This window comes from Hoplias malabaricus, chromosome 9, assembly GCF_029633855.1.
Source record: "Hoplias malabaricus isolate fHopMal1 chromosome 9, fHopMal1.hap1, whole genome shotgun sequence".
Lineage (NCBI taxonomy): Eukaryota > Metazoa > Chordata > Actinopteri > Characiformes > Erythrinidae > Hoplias > Hoplias malabaricus.
This window is the reverse complement of record NC_089808.1, coordinates 3,815,018-3,839,698: the sequence shown is the minus strand read 5'-3', so window position 1 is coordinate 3,839,698 and position 24,681 is coordinate 3,815,018. Positions and strand designations below refer to the sequence as shown.

Here is a 24,681-nt window from a genome sequence, read left to right as displayed (position 1 = left end):
TTTTTAACCACTAGCAAATTTTTACTTACCGTTGTCTTCAAACATCATGCATCTTTATCTCCTTTGCATGACAATTAACTCTAATGTCACTGTCAATGTTCATACACATTTTCTGCTTTTGTTTTACTGTTAGGCTAGGTGTTGTATACAGAACAATATGCTTGTTTAAGACTCTCATGGTTGTCTTGCACTCTTAGAATACTTTATCAGTGTTATATGGAATTATCTAATGTGATTATACATTTCTAATTACTTACAAACAATTATTCACTTCTCTGAGAAATTCTACAGACAGTAAGTGAGAACTCGGAGTCTGGACAGCTGTGTGACTGCATGAAATTAAAGTGGTATTCATAATTCTTATATTGATAATTCAGTGTTTTATTATTATTAAATACATTGTTCATCTTTATAATGGGGCGGCACGATGGCGCAGCAGGTAGGTGTCGCAGTCACACAGCTCCAGGGACCTGGATCGATTCCTTCCCCATGTGACTGTCTGTGAGGAGTGTGGTGTGTTCTCCCTGTGTCTGCGTGGGTTTCCTCCGGGTGACTGTCTGTGAGGAGTGTGGTGTGTTCTCCGTGTCTGCGTGGGTTTCCTCCGGGTGACTGTCTGTGAGGAGTGTGGCGTGTTCTCCCTGTGTCTGCGTGGGTTTCCTCTGGGTGACTGTCTGTGAGGAGTATGGTGTGTTCTCTCTGTGTCTGTGTGGGTTGCGGTGTGTTCTCCCTGTGTCTGCATGGGTTTCCTCCGGGTGACTGTCCGTGAGGAGTGTGGTGTGTTCTCTCTGTGTCTGCGTGGGTTGCGGTGTGTTCTCCCTGTGTCTGCGTGGGTTTCCTCCGAGTGACTGGCTGTGAGGAGTGTGGTGTGTTCTCCCTGTGTCTGCGTGGGTTTCCTCCGGGTGACTGTCTGTGAGGAGTGTGGCGTGTTCTCCCTGTGTCTGCGTGGGTTTCCTCTGGGTGACTGTCTGTGAGGAGTGTGGTGTGTTCTCCCTGTGTCTGCATGGGTTTCCTCCGGGTGACTGTCCGTGAGGAGTGTGGTGTGTTCTCTCTGTGTCTGCGTGGGTTGCGGTGTGTTCTCCCTGTGTCTGCGTGGGTTTCCTCCGAGTGACTGGCTGTGAGGAGTGTGGTGTGTTCTCCCTGTGTCTGCGTGGGTTTCCTCCGGGTGACTGTCCGTGAGGAGTGTGGCGTGTTCTCCCTGTGTCTGCGTGGGTTTCCTCCGGGTGACTGTCTGTGAGGAGTGTGGCGTGTTCTCCCTGTGTCTGCATGGGTTTCCTCCGGGTGACTGTCCGTGAGGAGTGTGGTGTGTTCTCTCTGTGTCTGCGTGGGTTGCGGTGTGTTCTCCCTGTGTCTGCGTGGGTTTCCTCCGAGTGACTGGCTGTGAGGAGTGTGGTGTGTTCTCCCTGTGTCTGCGTGGGTTTCCTCCGAGTGACTGTCTGTGAGGAGTGTGGTGTGTTCTCCCTGTGTCTGCGTGGGTTTCCTCCGGGTGACTGTCTGTGAGGAGTGTGGCGTGTTCTCCCTGTGTCTGCGTGGGTTTCCTCTGGGTGACTGTCTGTGAGGAGTGTGGTGTGTTCTCTCTGTGTCTGCGTGGGTTGCGGTGTGTTCTCCCTGTGTCTGCATGGGTTTCCTCCGGGTGACTGTCCGTGAGGAGTGTGGTGTGTTCTCTCTGTGTCTGCGTGGGTTGCGGTGTGTTCTCCCTGTGTCTGCGTGGGTTTCCTCCGAGTGACTGGCTGTGAGGAGTGTGGTGTGTTCTCCCTGTGTCTGCGTGGGTTTCCTCCGAGTGACTGTCTGTGAGGAGTGTGGTGTGTTCTCCCTGTGTCTGCGTGGGTTTCCTCCGGGTGCTCCAGTTTCCTCCCACACTCCAAAAACACACATTGGTAGGTGGACTGGCGACTCAAAAGTGTCCGTAGGTGTGAGTGAATGTGTATGTTGCCCTGTGAAGAACTGGCTCCAGGGTGTATTCCCGCCTTGCGCCCTATGATTCCAGGTAGGCTCTGGCCCCTCCGTGACCCTGAATTGGATAAGGGTTACAGATAATGAATGATTTAATCTTTATAATGAACCAAATAAATGTAACACATATATTCCTCTTTGGCATATTCACCATGCCAAGGGCATCCACACACTGAAATTATTGTGGTGAGCTAGAGCTGCATAATACAGTGTCTACAAGAGAAAGGTGTGCTCAGTGTTTGCAGTCTGTTGTGAGTTTGAGTCTTTATCAGGTGTCACGACTGGTAAATGTCCTGGAAGAATGGGAGATGGTTGTATGTCTTCCTCATACATGTTCTCAGCACTTCTATGGTGTGTGTGTGTGTGTGTGTGTGTATGTGTGTCGGGGGAGTTAGTGGCGATGCTTGGGGCTATACCCTATTTTGCTGAGGTCAGTGGAGATGTTTGGTGCCATAGTTATTTTGGTGCTTCATGATGATCTCTCACTATTTAAAGAAATATAATCAAACATAAATAATGTTACTCCACAGAAATGTCAATTTTTATTGTAAAAATAATAACAATAATAAATAATCTGCTGTCAATTTCAGAATTTAGAAACAGGACTTTCTGTAATGCAGACTCCACATTCAGTGATATGTGAAAAAAATTCAGAATTACTTTCAAGCTCTTTCTCTAGTTGGTGATTGGTTTAATAAAAAGTGACTGGCATCAAGACTCGCTTGTGTAATTGGCTGCAATCGAAAATGACTGACATAAGCCCCGCCTTTTACTGACGCGCAATGGCACTCCGGCCTGCAGCATTATTCAGTCAGTCGTGTGTTTTTGTGTCGTGCGTTTGTTCATTTCCTCACCCGTTTTTTTTTTGGATTTTGAGACTTTACTTTCGCATTTCATACGATCCAAATACAAATGCAGGCGAACAAGCCGAACAATTTAGAACAAAAAGCCGGCCAAGCCGCTGAATTCGCCAATGGAGTCACAGTCCCGCCTACAGGGGGTTGTTTTGCTGCGTCAGTAAGAGCAACAGATCAGTCCTGGAACACTGGGGAATACAACAGTGCCACCTAGAGGTGGCTTGTTCGCCTGCTGGCCACAGATCTGTCTGCTGTGTGTGGATCGGGTGAAATACGAACGCGGACACGGGGAGCACACACCAAACTCCTCACAGACAGTCACCTGGAGCGGGATTTAACTGTAAGTTAATTGTAGATATCTGGAATTTACATTTAAGATGGTAATTAATTTCAGATATCTTGAATTGGAGCCTCCATTTAACTCGATGGTAAATGTGAGGTAATTTACACTAGTCAAAATGTAATTAAAAATATCTCAAATTGTTATTTCGCCTACTCAAAATATAATTAGAGATGTCTAGTAATAAATTAATTGACGATATATGTAATGTGCAGAGGCTTCAGGTTTACACAAGTATAACATACACGGCTCTGCAGTGAGCGTAAATTGTTACGCTTTCTGATTGGCTGAGAGTCTAGACTCGCTGTAGAATCTGACTCTAGACTACCAATCAAATTGTAGAGTTTGACTGCACTACCAATCGCAGCTCAGAGAAGCTAAGGCCTGCCTGTATTGTAGAGCACGCACGGCTGCGTTGAGTTTAAGGTGTTTATCGGTTTGTAAGTATAGTTCATTCATTTTAGACCTAAATACTTGGCACAAATGTGCTAATTATGGACGAATTTCCATACTTGTTAAAAGCTGGTAGGTGAACACTAATTTTATTTAATGACTGAATTTAACCGACCAAAAAAAACACCCACGCACTAGGACGACGCTGAAGTTTGCTATTTATTCTTATTTTCTGTTCCACCTTAAATGGTGCAGCCAAATCTGTCGCCGGTAAAATAAGCACATCTTCCATATTGTGGAAAAACTACACGTTTGCGGCATTCCGCGGATATTATCTCTTTATTTTCAAAATGTCGTTGAAGAAACTCATCAGTGTTTCCCCTATTTCCGGCCACTGCCGTATATGGTGCGATTCCGCTCTCTCTCTCTCTCTTCGCCAATCGCATTGGGTAAAACAATAAAACGTAAGTCCAAGCCCTAGTAGGGCATTTGAACATCAGTCTTGCAAGAAATCACACATCCAAACAATATTTAAGTATCTCTAACAGTGTTTTAATTTTTTGTGTGCAAAACTGCATGTGAAACACTACACATTTCCATTTCTCGACAGATATTTCCTTAACGGTTCCTTAAAGTTAGCTTAGCGGTTAGCTTCCTTTTCTCTGAGGGGAAAATCTACCGCCATTTTAATCCTTACATGTAGAGTACGGATACCAACACAGGACAAACGTAATCTCATTGTGAACCTCTCAAAACCACTGAATGTGGTAGCAACTGTCTCGTTTGACTGTCACAAGCAGGGGAGGTGGCTTAAATTAGGGGGCACCTATAATCTTAGCAGTGTTGGCGCCTACTTAAACAAAAACGTTTTTATCTAAAAACATTTTTTTTTCAAGTCTTGGGCATTAATCTACACATATTTGACTCCTGAAAAATGTTGTTTTGAGTGAGTAAAGTACTTCTATTTATTTACAGTTAGCTAAGAATTCCAATATTGTACTTAAAGTGGCTGGAACTTGGGGTAATTACGCTAACAGACTATTAATATCCTAAATATGATTTTTTTTTGTGGTTATGGCCCTGTGAACATAGCTTTGTTCACAGGGCTGTGTGGGGAAAATGCACATTTGGCTTAATTCATTGGACATTGTCTCAAAAATCTGAACGGCTCATTAAAGCCACAATATTACAAAATATTAAAGGTTTGTTAAATTGTGTTGTCGCAGTTTGGTGGTTTAACAGACAGGGATTAAGCATAGTCTTGGACTATATCTTCCATTCAATGGAAAATCACAGTTTAAAATGCTTTGTATTCCAGGAGTAGGCCTAGTCCCTGTCTGGGATACCACCTCATTGTTAATTCAGTCACTAACTGTTTAATTAAATACAATTACAGTCGGATATTTATATGACATTTTCAAACATAAAAGAACAGAACGCTTATTTGCTGGACCTTGTAAAAGTTGCTTAAAAAGATTGTATGTAAATCTATCGAGATAATCAATCAGTCATTTTATTTATATAGTGCTTTTTACACTATATATGTCACAAAGCTGCTTTACAGAATATAGAGACATATTTACTTATTGCCATACTTTTTTATTGACAGAGTATTAAACCTCTTTGAAGGTGTCTGCATTTCCAGTCAGAAGCTCTGAGCTGGATCTTTATAATTTCATGTTTTTTCTTCTCCTTCTTCAGTGTAACTTAAGATGTCAATACCTGTGATCCACATTGTTAACCCAGATGCTCCTGCCAGAAGACACCCACTTGTGATAAGTGTGCAGATGAAGAGGTTCAGGAAATATATTCCTGACATGGACCAAGTAAGTGTTACGAACAATGGTAGACAAAGTACACAAACCATGTGCTTGAGTAAAAGCGCAGCTACTCAAGGTAAAATATTACTCCAGTAAAAGTCCTCATTGTAGATCTTTACGTGAGCAAAAGTTATAAAAGTATTTATCTTCAAATGCACTTAAGTGTAGAAAGTAAAAGTATGGTGACGTATTATGGGCGCCTCTCCAGAAATGTAACTGGTCACATCTACGCAGACCACAACGACTGGGACTGGTCTGCAGTCAGACGAACATGGTTCAAGTTTAACTCCTCTAAACTATGCTCCCTTAATACGGCACTTTAAAGATTTGTAAAGCTAAGGCCACTACACTACACATTGTGTACTACATAGGGTTGAAGAAGATGTTTGAAATTCAGCCCTAGTGGTTGGCGGTGTAATTACAGAGCAATACAGATGCCAATGCACAAGTATAACTTTTAATAATGGCATAAGACAACTAAAAACACTTTTAAGACACTTCATCTAGGAACACTAGGTAAGATTTGGGTTTTTTTCTGCTCCTGGGGCTCCCTCTAGTGCAAGTAAACTTTTACAGCACTATACTGAAATTGGTAGGGAGGGGATTCCGTTCTCTGAAAGGTACATAGTGCAGTGTCTGCGGTGCTGAGCTGAGAATAGAAATGACAGTGGCTTTATTCTCCCTATTACAAGTCAGTGAAGCATCACAGTGGTTTTGAAGCTGTCATTTTAAGGTAAAATATTAGTGTTCCTTTAAGCTCTGTTTGGTCTACACATTATTTGAGTTATTTCTGTAATTCTGAGTCATCTGTTTCTTAAACAGGCTACGGTTTTGTTTTTCTGTCTTTTTGCCTGACACTCGTTTTTGTCTTTTGGGCTTGTTGTTCTCTCTCTACAGATTTTTGTATTTTGGAATAATTCTTCTGGTTTTGACCTTGCTTTACTTATTGTGTTTAAAAAATCTCCAACTGACCCTCCCCCTCGGTGAGTGATTTGTGACATCTACAGCTCCGTAATATTAATTACTGAGGACTCAAATACAGCCAAATACTAAATGGTACGAATAATTTTGTTAATTCATAATGGTTCTAAGAACTGAAAGTGAATATTTACAGCCCCAAATTCGCACAACACTTGATAAAAACAAAGCCTGCCTTTGGTGCTATTGGTTTTAGACTGAGAAACATTTTCACTTGCTGTAGAGCGGCTACTGTGTTTGTTCGTCTCCTAGCAATGGAGCCATTCTGTGTCACGTGGAGAACTGTGCGGCGCTGAGAGATTTGTTCAGGTTACGGTTTATTCACAAAGAAACCAAAAGGAAAGGTGGATTTTCATAATGTAGTGGAGTAAAAAGTAAGATATTTGAATCTCTACCTATGAACTTAATCCGTTCCGTGACCCGGTTCGTAAGTGGAAAAGTTCGTTTCACGAGTCAATTTTCCCCATTTAAAATAATGGAAAAGCAATTAATGCGTTCCAGCCCCCACCCCGAAAGTCACCCTTTTTGCACTGATGTATGTTTACAACACTCTCAAATTAGTAAAAAAAAATGTAGATGTACATGTAGCATTACTATAAATAAAAAAGAAATACAGTGGTAACAGTAATAAAAAAGAAATAATAAAGTTGTAAGTGGTTACACATCGCTACCTTGAAGACGTGACGACTGGCTGGAGGAGTAACACAGGCACTGGCTGTATGACGGGAGGTGGGGGGGGGGGGGGGGGTGGAATAACGGAGAGTAGGCGGTGAATGTGGGGAGACGAAGCGTAGATACGGCTTAACTTAGCACGAATTTCCATGTTTGCTATTTACGCTAATGCTAAATTGCTAAAGCTACAATGTGCTAATCTTAAAAGCTCACTCAAGTCTGGGCGCTGGGAGACTCGCCTATTGGGGTCAGTGGCCATTTCCAGCCGCCGGCTCGGAGGAGGCTCGGGTTCGTTTCTAGAGTCGTGGTTCGTTGGTGGAGGCAAAAAATATTCAAATGCCCGGTTCGTATCTTGGAACGTTTGTTAGTAGAGGCGTTCGTTAATAGAGGTTCCACTGTAAAGTGGAGTTAAAGTAAAAAGTGGAAAACTTAAGTACAGATACATGAAAAAAGTACTTAAATACAGTAACAAATTGCATTTACTTTGTTACTACTGAAATTTTTTATCTTTATTTTTTTTTTATTTTATTAAATGATCCATAGTACAAACTTTTGATTGGTACATTTTCAGTCTCACTAGCCAGGCCACTTTCACAACCCAGAGTCATGATTATCCCATGGAATCATCTGTGAGACACACCCTGCGCGTTCTATTCACATTATATACAAATAGCATAAGTGAGAACAGTAAGCTTACGTTGTGCATTTTTTTAAATATGCTAGGTTTTATAACCACAGGTTGGGGTATGCGTTGCAGGTGGAGCTGCAGGATCGGGTGCATCTTTGGGAAAACCCCAATGACGTCCCGTCGGCCGACATTTTACGGCTCAAAGAAGACACAGAAAGAGGGCTGTTGACCCCCGTTCAAAATCAGAAGGCGACAAGTTATAAAATGTAAAGTTTTACTTACCAGAACTTTCCCGCTACGTCAGGAGTCACATCTTTGCACCGTGGCGCCCTGTTGGAGTCTGGAGGTACTCCCTGAAACGTCATGGTGATGAATGTGTGGGTAGAGGACGTAATGTGAAGTCTGGCTACCACCACCGGGTACATCTCTCTTCACTCCTGAATGAATTAATGGATTACAATCACATACCTATTGCTAAATATATGTAAACATAAAAAAAGAAAGAGTCAGATAAATTAATATGCGGCTTTTGCGTCTCCTACGCCTCTTGCACCACGCTGTCCCGATAGCAGAGGCCAACACCGTGCAGGATTACAGGAGCCAGGTCCTCTCCAGCTTTGGCACTCTCCTCAAAATGGAGCCCACCAAGAAAGTATGTAAATCAAAATGATGCCCAAATCAGTTTCAGCAACACAATCTAAGGTACGCATTTTACAACATTTAAAGCAGTGGCACAAATCAACCTCCAAATACTGACTGTGATTCTCCTTACAGTCTAATGGTGTGGATAGGAACAACACTCTAGCTCAGTTAATGCTGTATTCATCTCAGACCTAAGAGGGGTTTTGCTGTGTAGAAATCATCACTAATTCTTAAACCTCTTTCATTTTCATAAAGTATGAATTGTTTCTCCCTCCCAGACATCAGCACTGATTGTAGCTTTTGCACTTTCTGTTTTTGTTTGAAAGGTTAAGTTTAGAATCCTGTTTCTAACGTTGTTATAGTTCAGTGATATTTAATCCAGTTTGAACTGATGAGGAGAGGATTATTCTCTGAACAAGATGAAAAAGCACCCTTTGAATTTGCTCAGAGCGTCTGCTAAATGCCTCCAATGTGTAAATGTAACGGGAGTGCGCCATCTAGTGTCCAGTGTGTGGTAATAGCTATATGTGTTTTCACTGTAGATTTGGTCCACGAGGAAGAATAGATATATAGATAGCCTTTATTGTTGTATCGTTGTTTTTCCTGAGAATTCTCAGGAAATAGTCTCTGCTGTGCCTTCCTGACTACAGCTGTGGTGTTGGTGGTCCAGGAGAGATCTTCAGAGATGTGCATACCCAGAAATCTGAAGGAAGGGACTCTTTCCACACAGTCCCCATTTATGATGAGTGGTGTGGGGTCTATGCGTTTCCTCCGGAAGTCAATGACCCGTTCTTTTGTTTTGGAGGAGTTCAGGGAGAGATTGTTCTTTGCACACCACTCCCAGGACTTCATCCCTGTAGGCGATCTCATCTCCACCAGATATGAGTCCCACCACGGTTGTGTCATCCGCGAACTTGATGATTGTGTTGCTGGAGTGGGTGGGGGTGCAGTCGTGGGTGTAGAGTGCGTAGAGGAGAGGACTCAGCACACAGCCCTGTGGAGCTCCAGTGCTGAGTGTTACCCTGGAGGACTGATGGTGGCCTAATCTAACAGACTGGATGCGGTTTGTTAAAAAGTCCTTAATCCAGATGCATGTGGATTGAGAAAGTCCAAGGTCTATGAGTTTGGTCACCAGTCTGCTGGGGATGACCGTATGTACATGTAGCTAGATTAGATGAGCTAGAGTCCGTTTGCCCCTTGGTAACCTTTCAAAGGAACACTATGTAGTATTTCTACACAGCGGTTCACTGGAAAGAACCAAGGCTTCAAGAATCAGGAACGGAACCGGTTCAAGAACCAGAGTTCATTTGGTGGAAAAGCACTATGGTTGACAGAAACAAATCAATGATTCAATGATTCTGATTGGTTAAACAAACCTCACGATCTGATTGGTCCAGCTAAAGCTTTCCATCCGTCAAAACAGGGTCTTAAATCCGCAACTGCAAAGAGATTCACACACGCAGCAGAGAAGGTGAATGTGTGGATTTTTTCCACCTCGTTCAAAAACTCCCACTATCACAGTTGGAACCTTAAAAAGGTTTGCTCTTGCAAATTTTAAGCCGTTTGAGAAGGTACTGATTCACACATTCACGACATTTGATTTACAAATGCAAATCTCTTTTTCATATTTGTGAATTTAAATTATTATTGTTGTTGTTGGTTTAAATTTGTGCATTCTAATACATTTGTGGATTTTAGTTTTACTTGTCTGTAGTTGCTCAAACGCAGTTACAAGTCCGTTACATTTGTGAGTATTGTTTTACAAACCCAAAATCTTTTTGACCCTTTTTTGAGTCCATAGGGAAGGCCACATTTCTCTTTGTACTGAGAGGCTATAAGATCAGTGTTCTTTGTTTACTCTTGTGAATTTGGAGAATGCTAAAAAGGACAATGAGGTAACTAACAGAACGGAAGTGATGTCATGACGGTTGTAGAGAGAGAGCGCCCCTAGTGTCTGATGCCTGTTTTGATGGCTTAATGACCAAAATGAAGGGGGTGTCGGTGTTTGGAGGGGATTTAGACTTGTTGAATCATGGTTGTTCTTTTCATATCAAATAGGGGTTAAGTCCCCAAAGTCTTCCTTGTGTCTCAGATTTCTGATTGAGAACTGGTTGAGTTGAATTCCAAGATAAAGCAGTATTTGGGAGGAATTAGTTTGAAAAACAAAGTATTAGAGTAAACAAGTAATAATTTGTGTGGAGTCAGTCTTTGAAAATGAATGGACTTGAATGGTGTAGTGGTCACGCTCTTTGCTAGAGGGCAGCATTGCTAACACATAGGGTCCTAGATGAGCAGTCCTGAAACTGCAGCCTCTGGTTCTGCAAGCATATATTACCATGCTGATGTTCCTGGTAAACACTACAACTAATGAATGCGTTTGTGTAATGCTTAGCTGTGAGTGTATCCAGTTCAGTAGGTTACTGTATGTTTAAAGCACCATAAAGTCCCCTGAGGTATAACAAGGCAGTTTTAAATATTCAGAAGCAGTGCATCATGGGAGGTCACATTTTCACGGTTTCAATTCATAATTGAAATTAGCTGAAATGTCTGTGCAGCCTGTAAATGAGTAACATTTAATTTCATGTTTGTGAGCATTAAAAACGATGAGTGGCGACAAACACTTTACCTTTCTTGTGTTTTGAGTCTGAGATAATGACCTGGCTTCTTGTTTCTTTTTTCTGGTATCGCTTCTCGGCCTTTTGGCTAAGATCAAGTGTAGTATCTGTTCTTATCAGTTTAATATCTGATATGTCCCCTACCCGGGGACCATATATTAAATTGATTTTTGGAACAGGGAGATGGAATAGGGGCTTGCTCCGTCCACTCCACGCATCGACCCGGTATTGCAGTACTTCTGGGAACGGTGCACCTCCCCCTACTGGTCTAAAGAAAAGATGCTTAAGTGTTGTGATGGTGTTCCAGCTGTAAGTGCAAAGACAAGCGGGGGATTAGTAAAGGCAGGACTGTGATTGGGTGTAGTAGTAGAGCTCTTGGAAAATGTATGTTACTTTGTCCTTTGCTTTTAATAGAAATATATAAACGCACTATAATTCTTCTCTATTATTGACTGGTCCTACACTTGGCATAGTTTTGATTATTATTATTTTTAAATAAGTATAATTCATTCTATTTAAAATGAACTTTGTACACACTCTTTATTACCACTTCATTTTATTTTGTAATTACATGTTGTACAAGTGTATTAAACTGCATTATATTTCAGGGGCGGGAGATATTTAACCCCTCGACTTATGATTAGTTGTCTATAATTGTGTATGAAAGTCATGAGAGAGCATTCTCTAGTGGCCACTGTGACTGTGGTGATGGGTGGACGTGATTTTGTTTTTGGTTCATAAGAACAATGCAAGAGGATCTCACTTAAAACAAACAAACAAAACAAACACGGCCTGTATTCTCAGTGTTCTTTTAAGAAAAGTCAGGCACCATTTTGCTTTCTGAGTCAACTGCAATATTTCCATTTGTCAGCAAAAGTAATGAGAGCGCCCCTAGTGTCTGATGTCTTTACTAATGATTGGACCTTACCCTAACATAACCTCCCACTTCTTGGTATACGCCTACTTACTGCATAAGCCCCTCCCATTGCTGGTCTCCAGCTTGCAGGGATATATATACACACACACACTTGAATTTTCTTACTCTTTAACAAAATGTTTTTATTTTGAGCCGTGTATTTCTTCAGAGCAATTCTCTGCTTTTAGGTACTTGAGCATTGCCCTGACCCTGTACAAACACAGACGAGTTATAAGCGTTTGAGCATACTGATTAAATATTCAGAAGCAGTGCATCATGGGAACTGGCTATCCTGTTATTGATAATCAGGAAAAGGTTTCATGCAGGGTTTTACAGATGTATAATAGCTGTAGTATAAAACACACTGTTAAATGTGGGCTGTTTTTATAAGGTTTCAGTGTTGAATTGTGTGATGAATGAATCCTTCACCGTCAGAGTGAGTGACACAGTCTGCTATGGGGTGTCTCTCCAAGGCGTGTGGAACTCATACTTACCTGGCAGGGGAGATACCATGATCAAGAAGGTGGTTCACCCAGGGTGAGGCTCAGCCATTGCACTCCGGTTGTGCTGACCCCTGCGAATTCCCTAAATGTGGGAATCTCGACTGCATAATTTGTGGTAGTGGGGGACTGCGTTCGCGCTCTCCCCTGATTTCACTGGTCAAAGAAAGATTGTATAGATCCATTCCAAAAAATTAGAATGTTATGGGAAAGTTGATTAATTTCCATAATTCCATTCAAAAAGTTAAACTTTCATAGATGATAGATTCAGGGGCCATAATTTTTGGATCCAACAACCCTCCCCAATGGAGGAAGCTGATGGACGTGTGCAGGTTGACTGTATACTTCTGGAGCCTTTGGCATTACAATGTTTGTCCTTGATTTTAAAACCTTGGTCCTTGCTTTGCTTGGCGTGTGCACATATTCAATTTGTGGGTATTCAGCTGGAGGGAGAACTGATGGTTGTCATGGTGCTGGAGGAAGGTCTGCTGATGAAATTGACATTGTTTTCTGTAATATTTTGGAAGGTGTCTTTGTTGACGGAAGGTTAATAAGTCTTTCCTGACAACGGATGAAGGCACGCACAGTCTTTGTATTGATTTTTGGTAAAGGTATACCCACTTTACTCAGGACAGGATCTTCTTCTAGTGTACGGTGTTGTATTCTCTCATAAGCTTTGGTGATGGTTTTATTTTCAGGGCTGGAACAAGCCTCGTCTGGGGCCCTTAAACACAGAAGTTTAACCAGTGTGTACATCCACCTGTTGTGCTCAGCGGAGATATCTTGCTGTGCTGGTGCGTATTGCTTACGCATTTTGGGGCACTGAATTAAGGCAGCGTCAAGTAGATCGTCCCTCTTCATTCGACAATATAACGTGTTGCCCGAGTGTGTCCTGTACCACTGGTTAAACTTCTATGGTTGCTTGTCATGCTCTTCCACAGCGTTCCATGCTTCAATGAGCTTGTTTCTCTGTTCACTTGTTAAAGTTAACCTTTCCTCAGTCGGGCCTGTCTCCACCAGCAGAGGGCAGAACTTTTCGTGTTGGCTTAAACCTGGTAGAGGGTTAGGACTGCAAGCATGGTGTGTTAACATTTACCTGGAATCATATTTGTCAGAGGTTTATGGAACCTCTCCAGGTTGTTGCGTCCACAAATAGACGTGTAATAGGGAAGATCTATGCCATTAAATATTGTAGTATGAGCCACGTGGTAAATGTTCATATCTGGGGTGTCCTGGATGCATTCCACATGTCGCTGCTTGTTTGCCCAAACCTCATCCATGGCTTTTGTAAAATAGAAAAGATATATATATATATATATATATATATATATATATATATATATATATTTTAAATAAAAAAGCTCACAATCATAAAAATGGATGTTTTGTATGAGACGATAACATTGGGTTTGAGGCATATATGACTACATGATAAAAACAGAATTATATACTATGAATGCTTTATTATTTTCTGCTAATACCTACTTTTATATATGTGTACTTCCACATAGTTCCAGTCGTGAAATAGTAGTATGTTTTGTATTTGTGTGATTGCAACTATGTACTGATTTGTAGAGGCTGACACCACTTTTGTCTAGCCCAGTGGGTCCGCGAGTTGTTCCTTGGATACTTGGAATCGAATAATATCCTCAGTCATGAGAGAGTTCAAAGTGGCTAGGTCCTTTGCTCTGACAGCCTTAATAAGCAGTTCCAAATCCTGTACAGTTGTAAGCAAGGACAGCTCCCGCCAAGGCAGACACTGGCTGAAAATTGTCTATCACATCTTGGCCCATAGGTTCAAGGCTATTAATAGACTCCTCACAAGACATGATCTGGGAGTGCTCTTTAGCAATGCTGGTAAACCACTCAGCTGTGTCTTTTCCTTCTCCAGAAAGATTATTTACTACCTGCAAAATGTAACATTTCAAGGTGTTAAATTGTGATTCTAACAATTAGTAGACTTATTTTAAATAAACAAAAGAAATTGTTGCATTTTTTTTTGTCATACTCACCTTGTTCGTGGAATCCATTTTCAACACTGTGACAAACGTAGCGAGAGTCTGGTTCCTGTAATCCTCTATATTGTCAGGCTCCGTCAACAGGAAGGCATGACGTAACAGACGAGCAGACAGCAGCTCTGCTGCATGCAATTTTCTGTGGAACATTAGAATAATTAATTACCCTGTAGTGGCTAGCCAGACGCAGAAGTGCACAGCCTTTTTATTTCCCACGCGTTCTTCCCAACGAGGATACTTCAGAGAGAATAGAACATAGATCCGGGTGTACTTACATATTCATAACAGGACTTGCAGGGGTTGGACAATGAAAGTGAAACACCTGTCATTTTAGTGTGGGATGTTTCATGGCTAAATTAGACCAGACTGGAGGTCAATCTTCATTAATTGCACATTGCACCAGTAAGAGCAGAGTGTTAAGGTTCAATTAGCAGAGTGTAAGAGCACAGTTTTGTTCAAAATATTGCAATGCACACAACATTATAGGCGACATACCAGAGTTCAAAAGAGGACACATTGTTGGTGCACGTCTTGCTGGCGCATCTGTGACCAAGACCGCGAGTCTTTGTGATGTATCAAGAGCCACGGTATCCAGGGTAATGTCGGCATGCCACCAAGAAGGACGAAACACATCCAACAGGATTCACTGTGGACGCAAGAGGAAGCTGTCTGAAAGGGATGTTGGGTGCTGACCCGGATTGTATCCCAAAAACATTAATTAATTAATTGTGCACCTCAACTCTCCTGTTTCCACCAGAACTGTCCTTTGGGAGCTCCACAGGGTCAATACACACGGCCGGGCTGCTGTAGCCAAACATTTGGTCACTCACACCAATGCTAAACGTCGGTTTCAATGGTGCAAGGAGCGCAAACGTTGGACTGTGGACAATGTGAAACATGTATTGTTCTCTGATGAGTCCACCTTTACTGTTTTCCCCACATCCGGGAGAGTTACGGTGTGGAGAAGCCCCAAAGAAGCGTACCACCCAGACTGCTGCATGCCCTGAGTGAAGCATGGGGGTGGATCAGTGATGGTTTGGGCTGCCATATCATGGCATTCCCTTGACCCAATACTTGTGCTAGATGGGCGGGTCACTTCCAAGGACTACCGAACCATTCTGGAGGACGATGTGCATCCAATGGTTCAAACATTGTGTCCTGAAGGCGGTGCCGTGTATCAGGACGACAATGCACCAATACACACAGCAAGACTGGTGAAAGACTGGTTTGATGAACATGAAAGTGAAGTTGAACATCTCCCATGGCCTGCACAGTCACCAGATCTAAATATTATTCAGCCACTTTGGGGTGTTTTGGAGGAGCGAGTCAGGAAACGTTTTCCTCCACCAGCATCACGTAGAGACCTGGCCACTATCCTGCAAGAAGAATGGCTTCAAATCCCTCTGACCACTGTGCAGGACTTGTGTATGTCATTCCCAAGACCAACTGACGCTGTATCGGCCGCAAAAGGAGGCCCTACACCATACTAATAAATTACTGTGGTCTAAAACCAGGTGTTTCACTTTCATTGTCCAACCCCTGTACATTACACACTGTAGCTGACACGAAACATAAATCCTTTGTGAACGTAGTCCCTACGTTTCATCTGAATTATTCATAACACAGTGAGCTAAGCGCTGACCTATGGCTACGTTGAGCCCTATGTGAGCAGTGTGAAGACAGCAATACTAGTAAGCTGATCCCCATGGCAACTGGAAGTTTTTCTCAAAATAAAAGTCTCTGCTGTTTAATACCTTAAAATTTATAAACATGCATATTATTAAATAACTTCATAAAAAGCTCTAAAGCTTTTTATAATTTTATATCGAACAAGCATCACTTCTCTCACACTGTGTGACACTGAGGCGTAATTCATTCACATTGATAAGTTATGTAGTCTTTTAATAGCATACTGCTAAACAATAGTGTCAATACAAACCCATAGTGAAATTAACTTTCCAGATCCTCCTCTTTCTGTAAACATGTATAATTTGTTTAGATACATTAATTACTCATGTTTTACTTAATTATGTATATCTACGTCTATATATACATTAAAAATGCAAGGGGTTAAATCTCCTTCAAAATGGAATTGAACAAAAACTGAATTAAAGTGAATTGTGTGGTCATCTTTGAAGTGAGGGATGTGTGTGTGTGCTTTTAAGTGTTCAAAAGTATAATGTATTATATTTGTGTATGTATAATGTTTTTACAAAATCTCATAAAAGACATTGTTCAGAACATTAAACACTGCATTTTTTCCCTTATTTGGTAAGTTAAGGCTTTATGTTGTTTATGTTGCCATACACCAGTAGGTGGCAGTCTTTACTACTGTGATTCATGAACATCATGATTCCCCACAGCGAAAAAATCCAAATACACAAACTTTAATGTGTTAACACGTTCGAAACACGTTAACACATAAATATCTTGGCGGGGTAACACGAAATTATTTGCTACGTGTTAACACAGAGAATCCAACACTTTAGAGACCAATGGCGTTCCATACTACGCTGTGGAGACGAGTTAATGTTGTAAAGGTCTGCGTCGACGCGATGCATAGTTATTTCTGGGGAGGTGGGGTTCATGTCGACGCGCTGCCTATGGTGTAGGTTCGACACAGAAGTATAAATTGGACTAGGCACTGACTAAGGAGACAGCACAGGCAGCAAGGCAAAGAGCTTTCAGACACAGCCATAGGCTGTAGACTACCAATCAGATTGAAGATCAGAGAGTTTAACCATGTCTCTACTGAATTTAAAGAACTAGAAATGATTGACAAAACATGAAACGTACCGTGCATTTTAACTTAAATATTTACAGCAACATGAAAGTTATTTATTCAAACAGAATTTACTCATTGCAAAGTTTAGCTTTTAGTTCTGACAAAATAAACATAGACCCATTCCAAAAAATTAGAATATCATGGGTAAGATGATAAATTTCCATAATTCCATTCAAAAAGTTAAACTTTCATAGATTATAGATGCAGGGCCCACAATTTAAATGATTTTAAGTATTTGTTTATTTTCACTCACTTTGGGCTTCCAGCTCATAAAACCCACGAAAACAGGATTTCAAAAAAATTGAATACTGTGAGAAAATCAGCTCAAACTACTTCTCAGTTTTTGCAGAAGAAAAAAGAAATTGGGATCACATCAATTCAATCTTAATATGGTATTTTCAAAATGATATGTCAGTTTTCAATACTTGGTTGGGAATCCCTTTGCTTTAATCACTGCCTCGATGCGACGTGACATTGAGGCAATCAGCTTGTGGCATTACCTGGGAGTTATGGAAGCCCAGTTTTCCTTGATGCTTGCTGTCAGCTCTTTGTTGTTGGGTCTGATGGCCTTCGTTTTCCTCTTGAGAATACGTAGATTCTCAGTGGGGTTTAGCCAGTCGAGCACTGTGATGGCATGGGCATCAAACCATCATTTGAACCAAACTGAAGCAATTTAATGACACCTGGGGAAACCTGTGCAGGTGCTTTGAGTTTAGTAGATGATTAGTGTGTCACACTCAGTTTAAAACATTCAGGCCCTGGGTGGGTTTTTCCACTGTATTCTAATTTTTTGAAATCCTGTTTTCGTGGGTTTTATGAGCTGGAAGCCCAAATTATGTGAAAATAAACAAATAAATACTTGAAATTGTGGGCCATGAATGTATCATCTTTGAAAGTTTAACTTTTTGAATGGAATTATGGAAATTAATCAACTTTCCCATAACATTCTAATTTTTTGGAATGGATCTATACAATCTTTCTTTGACCAGTGAAATCAGGGGAGAGCGCGAACGCAGTCCCCCACTACCAGAAATTATGCAGTCGAGATTCCCACATTTGGGGAATTCGCAGGGGTCAGCACAACCGGAGTGCAATGGCTGAGCCTCACCCTGGGTGAACCACCTTCTTGATCATGGTATCTCCCCTGCCAGGTAAGTATGAGTTCCACACGCCTTGGAGAGACACCCCATAGCAGACTGTGTCACTCACTCTGACGGTGAAGGATTCTTTTATCACACAATTCAACACTGAAACCTTATAAAAACAGCCCACACTTAACAGTGTGTTTTATACTACAGCTATTATACATCTGTAAAACCCTGCATGAAGCCTTGTCCTGATTAACAATAACAGGATAGCCAGTTCCCATGATGCACTGCTTCTGAATATTTAATCAGTATTGTAATCAGTATGCTCAAACGCTTATAACTCGTCTGTGTTTGTACAGGGACAGGGCAATGCTCAAGTACCTAAAAGCAGACAACTGCTCTGAAGAAATACACAGCTCAAAATAAAAACATTTTGTTAAAGAGTAAGAAAATTCAAGTGTGTGTGTGTGTGTGTGTATATATATCCCTGCAAGCTGGAGACCAGCAATGGGAGGGGCTTATGCAGTAAGTAGGCGTATACCAAGAAGTGGGAGGTTATGTTAGGGTAAGGTCCAATCATTAGTAAAGACATCAGACACTAGGGGCGCGCTCATTACTTTTGTTGACAAATGGTGTTATTGCATTTGACTTAGACAAAGCAAAATGGTGCCTGACTTTTCTTAAAAGAACACTGAGAATACAGGCCGTGTTTGTTTTGTTTGTTTGTTTTAAGTGAGATCCTTCTTCTTATGAACCAAAAACAAAATCCCGTCCACCCATCACCACAGTCACAGTGGCCACTAGAGAATGCTCTCTCATGACTTTCATACACAATTATAGACAACTAATCATAAGTCGAGGGGTTAAATATCTCCTGCCCCTGAAATATAATGCATTTTAATACACTTGTACAACATGTAATTACAAAATAAAATGAAGTGGTAATAAAGAGTGTGTACAAAGTTCATTTTAAATAGAATGAATTATGCTTATTTTAAAAATAGTAATAATAATCAAAACTATGCCAAGTGTAGGACCAGTCAATAATAGAGAAGAATTATAGTGCGTTTGTTTTTAATAGAAATATATAAAGGACAAAGTAACATACTTTTTCCTATGTCCACGCTCCTCGTTATTTTCGGTGGGGGCACCTGTGGAAGCCAGAGACCGTGGTGGTCTGGACCCTCCTGCGTGTGGCCCCAGTCCCCTCCTCCTAATGTCGACGTGCGGTGTCCCCTTCAGCGATGATGTCACCATAGCTGCAAGTGCCTGCAAGGACACCGTCACGCGCTTCCCCACCAGCAGGTTGCGGGAGGTCCACAAGGCTACCTTCACTCCGTTGAGGGTGAGCCAGAGCTTGTTGAATTCAGCAGCTGATAGTTTGTCGATGCCCTGGCCCACCCCGTTCACCGCTACCCGGTAAACCAAAGGCTGGGCCTCGCCTGCTGGCAGGCACGGGAATTGTAGGGGGCCGGTTAAGGCCCACAGGTCCCTCGCCACGCTGCACTCCCAGAGCACATGTCGCACGGTCTCGGGCTCGCCACACCCGGGCCGTGGACAGATGGGGTTTTTCGCCATGCCCCGGGAGTGCATCACGGCTCTGACCGGGAGGATCTCATGAGCAGCCATCCACGACAGGTCCTTGTGCTTGTTCTGAAGAACGGGGTGGGCTGCGTTCCTCCACACTCGTTTGGCCTCACCTAGTGTGAGGCCTGGAACGGGGCTCACCGTCTCCCGGTCCTGTACAAGAGAGACGAGAAGTTTTGCATCGGTTAAAACATTCAATTCTTCTTTTTCTGCATAAAACTTTCTTAAAAACTTTCTAATAAAATTATATTCATGGGGCAGGGTAAAAGACACGGGGTTTCTTAGGTCTGGTTTTAAAATGTTCAGTTGGTGCAAGTATGACCCCATCCAGAACTTCGCCATAACCGCTGTTTTGTGTTCTCTGGATGGGGTCGTCGCGTACTTTGTGTAAAGCAGCGAACTTGCTTCCTAAAAACAAGTGGGGGTCTGGGAGTCCTTTCCCTCCATTTTCTGGCCTCTTCTTCACCACCTCCCTCTTCAATCTCTCCCACTTGGACCCCCACAGGAAATAAAAAACCGCTCTGTCCAGACCTAAAAGAAAACAGCGAGGAGGGCTAAAAACAGAACACAGGAGTAAAAGCAAGGGTAAAATCACAGCTTTGATGATTAAAATCTTGCCCTTCATGGTCAACTGTCTTAGTCTCCAAAACCCATAACACGTCAGTCCAGTTACCCCGTCCACCACCCTCTTCGTCGAATTTAATTCCTAAAATCTTTATATCTTTTTCTTTAAAATCCAAATCCAGGTCCGGTCGCGTGCTACCCCAAGGTCCAAAGAGCTGGGCCTCGGACTTGCTCCTATTGAGCTTGGCGCCCGAGGCCCTTCCAAACCAGTCAGTCACGTCGAGTGCTCTTTGGACCGATAAAAAGTCGGAGCATAAAAGCGTGACGTCGTCCATATACAAGGTACAGGTCGCCGTCAGTCCACCTGGCAAGTCCAGTCCTTTGATCCATTCGTCCTTTCTCAAGATCTGTGCTAACGGTTCAATGCATGTTACAAACAAGAGCGGAGATAACAGACACCCTTGTCGGACGCCAGAACGAATTCTGATCGCCTTTGTGAGATGCCCATTTACAATGACTTTACTACTTATTTCTTTGTAGAGTAGTCCCACCCACTTTAGGAACCTCCCTGGGAAGCCCATTTTTCGCAGTACCTGAAACAGGTACTGGTGCGAGACCCGATCAAAAGCTTTTTCAAAGTCTAAATTTAGGACTACTAGTCGAATGTTTCTGTCTCTTGCAAAACAGATGGCGTCTCTGACCAAAACCAGGCTGTCGGTGATCCTCCTTCCTGGAACCGCGCAGGCTTGATCCGGGTGGATCACGTCCTCTAAAACTGTAGACATCCGTCTCGATAAAAGTTTGCAGTCCAGGTTTAAAAGAGTAATGGGTCGCCAGTTCCTTAAGTCGGTCTTGTCCCCTTTTTTTGTAAAGTAAAGAAACTATCCCTAATCTAAAACTGTCTGGGAGTCGGTCGAAATTTTCAAATTCATTAAAAACAGTTAAAATGTCTGTTGCTAAAATGTCCCAAAAGGTTAAATAAAATTCCACGGGGAGTCCATCCTCTCCCGGGCACTTGCCTTTTTTAAAACCTTTCAGACACTTTAAAATTTCTCCCTCGTTAAATTTTTTTTCCAAATCATCATAACTGTTTATTTTCTTATTTAAAAAGTTTAAAACTTCTCCCATCGTTTCTTCGTGCACTAACTTCTTATCATACAAATTTTCATAAAAACACTCTACTTCTTTTAAAATCCCTTCTGTTGTGTTTTCCTCCCTCCCATCTCTTGTTAGTTTTGTGATCCCTCTTTCCCCTGATAAGATTTTTTTTTAAAAATATCTAGTGCACTTTTCCACTTCTTGTTCTTTACTTCTTAAAATGATGCCTTTGCTTTTTATTTCCGATAAAACCGACATTTCATTTTTCACCTCTTTAATTTCTTTACTAAAATCCAGTCCTGCATTTAAAAGTTTGAAATACCTCTGTAGTCTTTTTTGCAGCCCCACCATGCGCCGTCTCTCTCTCTCCTTCTTCTCCTTTCCTATTTTCTTAAAAAATCGTCTCGTCCTGTCTTTAACCATCACCCACCACTGTGTCCGTGAATCAAACAAGTCTTGGAGGGTCTGCCAGAGACTGTACTTTTCCCTGTAACTCTGGACTATGTCTTCATCTTGTAACAGGGAACAGTTCAGCCTCCACAGCCCTCCCCCTACAGTCACACCAGTGGGGAAGGACAGGGTGCTGGACAGCAGAATGTGATTGGAAAAGAACACAGGGGTCAATGTAGCATCAGTTGGTGGGCAGTCTCTTGTAAAAACATAGTCGATGCGGGTGGCTCGGGCACCGTCACCACTGTACCAGGTGAAGCCCTCCTCCTCTGGATGCACTTTTCTGAAGCAGTCGACTAGTTTAAAATCTTTTAATAACCCCTGCAATAAAACTGATGCTTTGTCTGATTTAAAATCTTCCCCTACATTCTTCCTGTCTTTTCTTGATAAAACACAATTAAAATCCCCTCCCATTATAAAAGGAACCCTCCCTAGCATGTGGGGCTGCAGGTCTTCTAAAAGGTCGTACCTGTCGTTTTTATCATTAAAACCATATACATTCAAAATGCTAAAATCCGTCCCTAAAAAAGTCAGATTTGCTAAAAGAGCCCGTCCGTCTCTCACCACTGTGCTGCCCTTCACCGAAATATGGGGGTTCTTAATTAAAATGGCGACGCCGTCTGCTCTGTTATAGTGTGAGCCACTCCAGAGAGAGGGACCAGCAGACCACCGCTGCTCCCAATCTCTGTAAGTTTTCATAAATGGCAAAGCACACTCTTGCAATAAAAACACATCTGACTTTATGTCTTTTAAAAGGGACAAGACGCTCTCTGCTCTAGTAGTTTTAGTTTGTTTGTTTTAAGTGAGATCCTTCTTCTTATGAACCAAAAACAAAATCACGTCCACTCATCACCAGTCACAGTGGCCACTAGAGAATGCTCTCTCATTACTTTCATACACAATTATAGACAACTAATCATAAGTCGAGGGGTTAAATATCTCCTGCCCCTGAAATATAATGCTGTTTAATACACTTGTACAACATGTAATTACAAAATATAGTGATGTGGTAATAAAGAGTGTGTACAAAGTTCATTTTAAATAGAATGAATTATGCTTATTTTAAAAATAATAATAATCAAAACTATGCCAAGTGTAGGACCAGTCAATAATAGAGAAGAATTATAGTGCGTTTGTTTTTAATAGAAATATATAAAGGACAAAGTAACATACTTTTTCCAAGAGCTCTACTACTACACCCAATCACTGTCCTGCCTTTCCCCTGCTTGTCTTTGCACTTACAGCTGGAACACCATCACAACACTTAAGCATCTTTTCTTTAGACCAGTAGGGGGAGGTGCACCGTTCCCAGAAGTACTGCAATACCAGGTCGATGCGTGGAGTGGACGGAGCAAGCCCCTATTCCATCTCCCTGTTCCAAAAATCAATTTAATATATGGTCCCCGGGTAGGGGACGTATCAGATATTAAACTGATAAGAACAGATTTTTTTTTTCGAAAAAAATTTTATTGTCACAATTTCAAATTTCCACAACATACATCACACATCTTTTCATAAAATAACATTTACATAGTATAATGTATATTTTAAAATCTTGTGTGTAAAAGGTCTTTTTGTTTAAAAGAAATCTGTGCATTAAAAAGGACCCCACGTGTGAAGTCAAAAGTCCAAGTATGTGTGAGAAAATAGAATCATGAAAACTAAATAAAAAGTACATAAATACCCTGCCATAAAAACAGATAAGAGCAGATAAAATGCTGTCTTGTACAGGACTGGGGTGAGCCCTATCAAAAGGTCAACAACCCGTTCCTCAGAACTGTCCCACTGTCGTTTCAGGGTTCAGAGGAGATCCCCGCCCTATGTCCACGCTCCTCGTTATTTTCGGTGGGGGCACCTGTGGAAGCCAGAGACCGTGGTGGTCTGGACCCTCCTGCGTGTGGCCCCAGTCCCCTCCTCCGAATGTCGACGTGCGGTGTCCCCTTCAGCGATGATGTCACCATAGCTGCAAGTGCCTGCAAGGACACCGTCACGCGCTTCCCCACCAGCAGGTTACGGGAGGTCCACAAGGCGGCCTTCACTCCGTTGAGGGTGAGCCAGAGCTTGTTGAATTCAGCAGCTGATAGTTTGTCGATGCCCTGGCCCACCCCGTTTACCGCTACCCGGTAAACCAAAGGCTGGGCCTCCCCTGCTGGCAGGCACGGGAATTGTAGGGGGCCGGTTAAGGCCCACAGGTCCCTCGCCACGCTGCACTCCCAGAGCACATGTCGCACGGTCTCGGGCTCGCCACACCCGGGTCGTGGACAGATGGGATTTTTTGCCATGCCCCGGGAGTGCATCACGGCTCTGACCGGGAGGATCTCATGAGCAGCCATCCACGACAGGTCCTTGTGCTTGTTCTGAAGAACGGGGTGGGCTGCGTTCCTCCACACTCGTTTGGCCTCACCTAATGTGAGGCCTGGAACGGGGCTCACCGTCTCCCGGTCCTGTACAAGAGAGACGAGAAGTTTTGCATCGGTTAAAACATTCAGTTCTTCTTTTTCTACATAAAACTTTCTTAAAAACTTTCTAATAAAATTATATTCATGGGGCAGGGTAAAAGACACGGGGTTTCTTAGGTCTGGTTTTAAAATGTTCAGATGGTGCAAGTATGACCCCATCCAGAACTTCGCCATGGCCACTGTTTTGTGTTCTCTGGATGGGGTCGTCGCGTACTTTATGTGTAAAGCAGCGAACTTGCTTCCTAAAAACAAGTGGGGGTCTGGGAGTCCTTTCCCTCCGTTTTCTGGCCTCTTCTTCACCACCTCCCTCTTCAATCTCTCCCA

At 42.4% G+C, this 24,681-nt stretch overlaps 3 non-coding genes and 1 pseudogene across 3 annotated transcripts; 2 read left to right on the top strand and 2 right to left on the bottom strand.

Moving 5' to 3' along the window:
- Nucleotides 1–10,963: 10,963 nt before the first annotated feature.
- On the top strand, nucleotides 10,964–11,154 carry LOC136707915 (U2 spliceosomal RNA). Its single transcript, XR_010804279.1, has one exon. It is a non-coding gene; the product is annotated as a U2 spliceosomal RNA (small nuclear RNA).
- A 1,143-nt stretch (nucleotides 11,155–12,297) lies between these two features.
- LOC136707907 (U1 spliceosomal RNA) lies at nucleotides 12,298–12,461 on the top strand. Its single transcript, XR_010804271.1, has one exon. It is a non-coding gene; the product is annotated as a U1 spliceosomal RNA (small nuclear RNA).
- A 5,645-nt stretch (nucleotides 12,462–18,106) lies between these two features.
- On the bottom strand, nucleotides 18,107–18,270 carry LOC136707903 (U1 spliceosomal RNA). The gene has a single exon (XR_010804267.1). It is a non-coding gene; the product is annotated as a U1 spliceosomal RNA (small nuclear RNA).
- Nucleotides 18,271–23,190: 4,920 nt separating this feature from the next.
- Nucleotides 23,191–23,368, bottom strand: LOC136707916 (U2 spliceosomal RNA; annotated as a pseudogene).
- Between the last annotated feature and the right edge of the window lie 1,313 nt (nucleotides 23,369–24,681).